General features: G+C 42.3%; 1 pseudogene; it reads right to left on the bottom strand.

Moving 5' to 3' along the window:
- Positions 1-2,232: 2,232 nt before the first annotated feature.
- LOC136624314 (G-protein coupled receptor 35-like) lies at positions 2,233-3,153 on the bottom strand (annotated as a pseudogene).
- Positions 3,154-5,580: the final 2,427 nt, after the last annotated feature.

Raw genomic sequence — 5,580 nt, 5'->3', positions numbered from 1 at the left:
ACAGGCAGGAAATAAATTGGCGCAAGTCTGCAGGCCAAATATAATTTTTTCCCTTTTTTGAAAACGAAAGGCCCCACTGCCTCTAGTGAATGAATAATCTAAGTTTAATAACTGTGCTGTTTTCCTGCTAATGTGTCACAGAACGTGAGGGTAGCAGAGTTATTAACTGTGGCAGAGCAGGTATTTTTTTTCCCAATTAAGGAAAGCAAATGGCGAAGCCAGGAGTAAAACGTAGCTGGGTGCGTATGATTTTTACAGGTTGCAGACGCAGCCGACACGTGTCCACCGGCGTTAGGACGGACAGAGGCAGGACAAATAGAATTATTTTCACTTGTTTTACAAGCAAAAGGCAGCACTGCGTATATTCTATGAACATGAGAAGTTTAATAACTGTGCTGTTTTCCTGCTAATGTGTCACAGAACGTGAGGGTAGCAGAGTTATTAACTGTGGCAGAGCAGGCATTTTTTTTCCCAATTAAGGAAAGCAAATGGCGAAGCCAGGAGTAAAACATAGCTGGGTGCGTATGATTTTTACAGGTTGCAGACGCAGCCGACACGTGTCCACCGGCGTTAGGACGGACAGAGGCAGGACAAATAGAATTATTTTCACTTGTTTTACAAGCAAAAGGCAGCACTGCGTATATTCTATGAACATGAGAAGTTTAATAACTGTGCTGTTTTCCTGCTAATGTGTCACAGAACGTGAGGGTAGCAGAGTTATTAACTGTGGCAGAGCAGGTATTTTTTTTCCCAATTAAGGAAAGCAAATGGCGAAGCCAGGAGTAAAACGTAGCTGGGTGCGTATGATTTTTACAGGTTGCACACGCAGCCGACACGTGTCCACCGGCATTAGGACGGACAGAGGCAGGACAAATAGAAATATTTTCTCTTGTTTTACAAGCAAAAGGCAGCACTGCGTATATTCTATGAATAATAACTGTGTTGTGGCCCTGCCTATACAATTCTTTCCCTGCAGTATCAATGGAGGGTGGAATGCTCTGCAGAGGCGATTTTGAGAAGCAAAAAAAAATGCAGCACAGCTAACAGCAGCCTGGACAGTACTGCACACGGATAAATATGGCCCTAGAAAGGACCGTTGAGGTTCTTGAAGGCTACACTCACTCCTAACACTCTCCCTGCCTATGCAGCACTTCTGTCCCTAATGCCAGGTGCAACGCTCTGCAGAGCCGATTTTGAGAAGAAAAAAAATGGCACTGCTAACAGCAGCCAACACACAGCTATCAGTGGCCCTTATAAGGACCTTTGGGGGGTCTTGAAGCCTACACTAACTACCAATTCTTTCCCTACAGCAGCTCCGGTACAAACAGCACTGTCCCTCATTTAACTCACACGGCATCTGAGCCGAACCGCGGGAGGGGCCGACTTTTATGTTTGGGTGACACCTGATCTTCCCAGCCACTCACAGCAGGGAGGTGGTATAGGGCTTGAACGTCACAGGGGGAAGTTGTAATGCCTTCCCTGTCTTTCAATTGGCCAAAAAAAGCGCGCTAACGTCTCAGGGAAGGAAGTGAAAGTAACCAGAACACCGCATGGTGTTCGTTACGAATAACGAACATCCCGAACACCCTAATATTCGCACGAATATCAAGCTTGGAAGAACACGTTCGCTCATCTCTACTCATAGGCATACAGAGACTGTTATCATGAGTACTATGACTATTGTTAGTTTGTGCAGAGCGTTTTCCTGTTAAATGAGGAAGCTGTCTGTAGGAGAAAATCTATTATCTTTACACAAGCCGAAAGACAAGATGCAGTTAGTATAGAGCAATATTAGCCATTCTCTCACACATAGAAGCATTCCTTCTGGGAGAGAATAACACCACAATATGCCACTGGCTGTAAAATCTCCATGTACTTCTGTGCAGCCTCTTGGGCCTTATGAATGAGTCCTTAGACTATTGTCTGATTTACATAAAATCTGTGTGCAGGGAGACCATACTGAGGTTTACCGAGTCCCTGCGGCTCCATATTATAGTCCTGTTCTCTTCTAGCAGACAATATTTTTCTTCTGCCAAATTAATAGTCCAACGGAAGCAAAAACTCTGTATACTTCCACAGAAATCAGAGGAATTTGGAAGTAAACTGATGCCCCATATAAATCTATGAATGCAGTCTATGAATATTATGGCTCTGTACAACAATGAGATTCTAGGGAGGCCTTAGTGGTAATGGTATATTATGTCTATTTACCCAAATTGACTGTTAGTAGGTTTATGGCACACATGAAGATCTGCATTTAAGTAAAGTGAACTGTTTAGAAAGAATATCCTGAAATTCACTGGCTGCAAAATAGTAGATCACTGAATCCAGAACACAATTTAGGTTTCGAATGAAGTTTGCCACATGAATAAACTCATTAATGTTTTCAAGTATGTTACAAGATATCCTGAGGCTTTTAGCTACAAAACCGATTGTGTATCCAATGTGAATAGGCAAGAAGCAAATAATGAAACTCGCTAAGTTGGCAATAACCAGTTTCACAGCTTTCTTGACAAAACACCGCTTTCTTGTTCTGACCCTTAAAGTCATGATGACCTTTCCAGAGCAAAAGCTTATAATTAGCAAGGGAAGGAGAAATCCAACCACGACAAAGACTGGGGACATATCAAAGGGACGAGTGTTGTCCTTCTGAAAACATGTAGCTAATTTATAGTCTATGTCTTTCAAATTTCTCAGTATACAAATTGTAATGCATATAATCCAGAAGATACAACAAGTTACAGAAGCCTTCCTGAGTGACATCCAACTTTTGTATTTCAATGGGTGTCTCACTGCCTAGTATCGGTCAAACGTAATAGCTGTGATAGTGAAAATGCTCATGTACATATTCACAAAACACAAGGACATTAAGGCTTTACACAATTCAGTTCCAAGCTCCCATTTGTGTAAGAAAACATAAAGTCTGAATGGAAAGGTCAAAACAACCAAGATGTTGGCGATCATCAAGTTCATCATGAAAAGAGTAGATACTGTCCATTTTTCCTTTTTGCAACAAAAAATCCAAAGAGCCAAAACATTACATATAATGCCGAAAATAAAAAGTGGAATATAAGAAATAAGGCTGAAAATTTTAAATGTTAATCCTGATGGGACGTGAGTTGTAAAGGAGCAATTACTGGCTTCAGACTCCATTGGATGATATAGATATATTAAGACAGCGTTTACATGATGTTCTTAGAGTCAAGCAAGTCCCATAGTTACCATCTTCCTTCTAGTTGTGTCTTGAACTGTGAAGTCTTAAGAAGCCACCATTTTACCTTTTTCACAAGTCAACTATAAGTCACTCTTTACCACAGCCATCCTTGTTCTGAAAAATAAGTTGGCAGATGTATTATCAAATGCTATGAGTATGGATATCAGATGCCCATTATTTTATATAAAATTACATTTTTGGGTAACACATGCCAAATATTACAAGGACAAGCAATGTTCCCTTAGACATCATGCACATGACAATATTATGGCTTCTTTCAACTTCTGAGTGGTGCACAACAGTAATAGGGCACAAAAAAGATTTTACTGGACCCCCTGTACCTCTGTATACCCTACTGTTTGAATGAGGTCCTTATCTGTGCTCTCTGGAAATGAGAGTGTTCAAACAACAATAGTCCTCACCAGGTCTATCAGTTCTACTTATCTGCATGGCATGGTGTCTCAACACTATCATTTCAAAGAGATAAATGGATATCTGTTAAAATAAGAAATTGTCACCAGACTTTACAATCATTATTCCATACATCTGCTGTATAAATATAATGCTGAATGAGGATGACTGGGTTCCTATCTGCTGGGCCCCCAGGAACCTATGGCAGAGTAAGTGTATGTGATCATTCTGTGAACCTCATGGTTGATACCGGAGCTGAATATTAAGTTATAACCTAAAAAAGTCACTCATCAATTCCTGTATCCACTGGACTGTACAAAACCAATACTGGGACAGGATATGATGAGAAAACTAGTGGCCAATTTGAACTGGATGGACAGATGCCTTTACAACTTGAAAAAGATGTTCCAACTCCTTCCCACATCCAATCACTAACAGTGCCTCAGGAGGAAGAATGGAGATTGTTTGCTGTCACTCATAAGCCAGATCACTCAAGTCCCACCCCGGACCTAGTAATGAAGCTGCTAGGAGTATGGTTGGAGGATAATCCACCAGGACTAGATCAGAAGTGTATGAGAGCTTGTGGCTGCTGCTACTACAGTGATCTCTGTTGCATCTCTCTGTTGTAACTATTTGCAACCTGTGTACCTCCCAGGTTGTCTGTTACCCACTCTCACCCTTGGCCTCTATTCTTGCTTGGTACAACCCTTTTTGGTGTTAAGGTTCTGACAGGGCTAGTCAATATCCAGGTTCCAGCTCAGAGCCATCCTTGTCAGGACAATGACCCTGCTCTCTGTTAAACAGGGATTTCATATTCCTCACCAGTGCAGGGCTAGCTCAGTCCTAGTTTCCACCCCATACGAAGCTACATGCTGAAGAGTCAGTATCCGGTCTCCGGGTCAGCTGTCAGTTTCACTGGGTGCTTTTCTTGCCCAGAGGGATGACACCGTGGTTCCACACCTGACTACATAACAAGAATATACCCCCATTCATAGTGCAGGTGAAGCCAGGGGCAGAAGCTGTGTCCATCAAGCATTACCGCATACCATTTGCTGCCTGCCAGGGCATCACACTGCATCTGGAAAAGTTTCTGAAGTACGGTATCCTAAAGTGATGCCAATCACCTTGGAACACCCCTCTCCTGCCTGTAAAGAAACCTAGAAGAACAGAGTATCACCCTGTCCAGGATCTTAGAGAAGTGAATCAAGCTGTGGTTGCTTTGCATAAAACACTGTCCAGCCTGTACACACTGCTTGGACTGATACCAGGAGAAGCTACTCACTTTACTGTGCTGAATTTGAAAGACGCTTTCTTCACTGTCAGGCTGACAGAGGACAGTCAGCTTATCTTTGCCTTCCAATTGGAAGATCCAAGAACTGGAGAAAAGTACAGTTTGCCCCAAGGGATCAAGAACTCACCCACACTCTTCGGCAAAGCTCTTGCTCTTCACCTAAGAAGAATCTCTCTCTCCCTTCCCAGCCAGGCAATGTATTGCTACAGTAAGTGGATGACCTCCTCATAACTGAATCTAACTCTGAACAATGTCTGCAGAACACTAAAACAGTGCTTTTTCATCTCTATGAAGCCAGATACAAAGTCTCAAGGAAGAAATCACAGCTCTGCCAAGCAACTGTCAAATACCTGGGATTTTATATCTCACAAGGGAAGGTATAACTGGAAGTTGAAAAAAAAGTTGGCCTCCTACAATATCCCTGTACCAACCACCAGAAGAAAAAAGTCAGAATTCCTTGGAGTTGCCAGATTCTGCAGAATATGGATACCTGGCTTTGCTGAAATGGCCAATCCCCTTTATGAAGTCACAAAGGGAGGTGAAGATGCCCCCTTCTGCTGGGAGCAAGAACATACAAGGGCCTATGACAACATCAAGCAAGTTCTTCTAAAAGCACCTACACTGGCCTTTTCTAATCTGGAGAAATCACTTATTCTGTATGTTC

This window comes from Eleutherodactylus coqui, chromosome 1 (genome assembly GCF_035609145.1).
Source record: "Eleutherodactylus coqui strain aEleCoq1 chromosome 1, aEleCoq1.hap1, whole genome shotgun sequence".
Taxonomy (NCBI): domain Eukaryota; kingdom Metazoa; phylum Chordata; class Amphibia; order Anura; family Eleutherodactylidae; genus Eleutherodactylus; species Eleutherodactylus coqui.
Note: the sequence above shows the minus strand (reverse complement) of the source record. Positions and strands in the feature narration are given on the sequence as shown.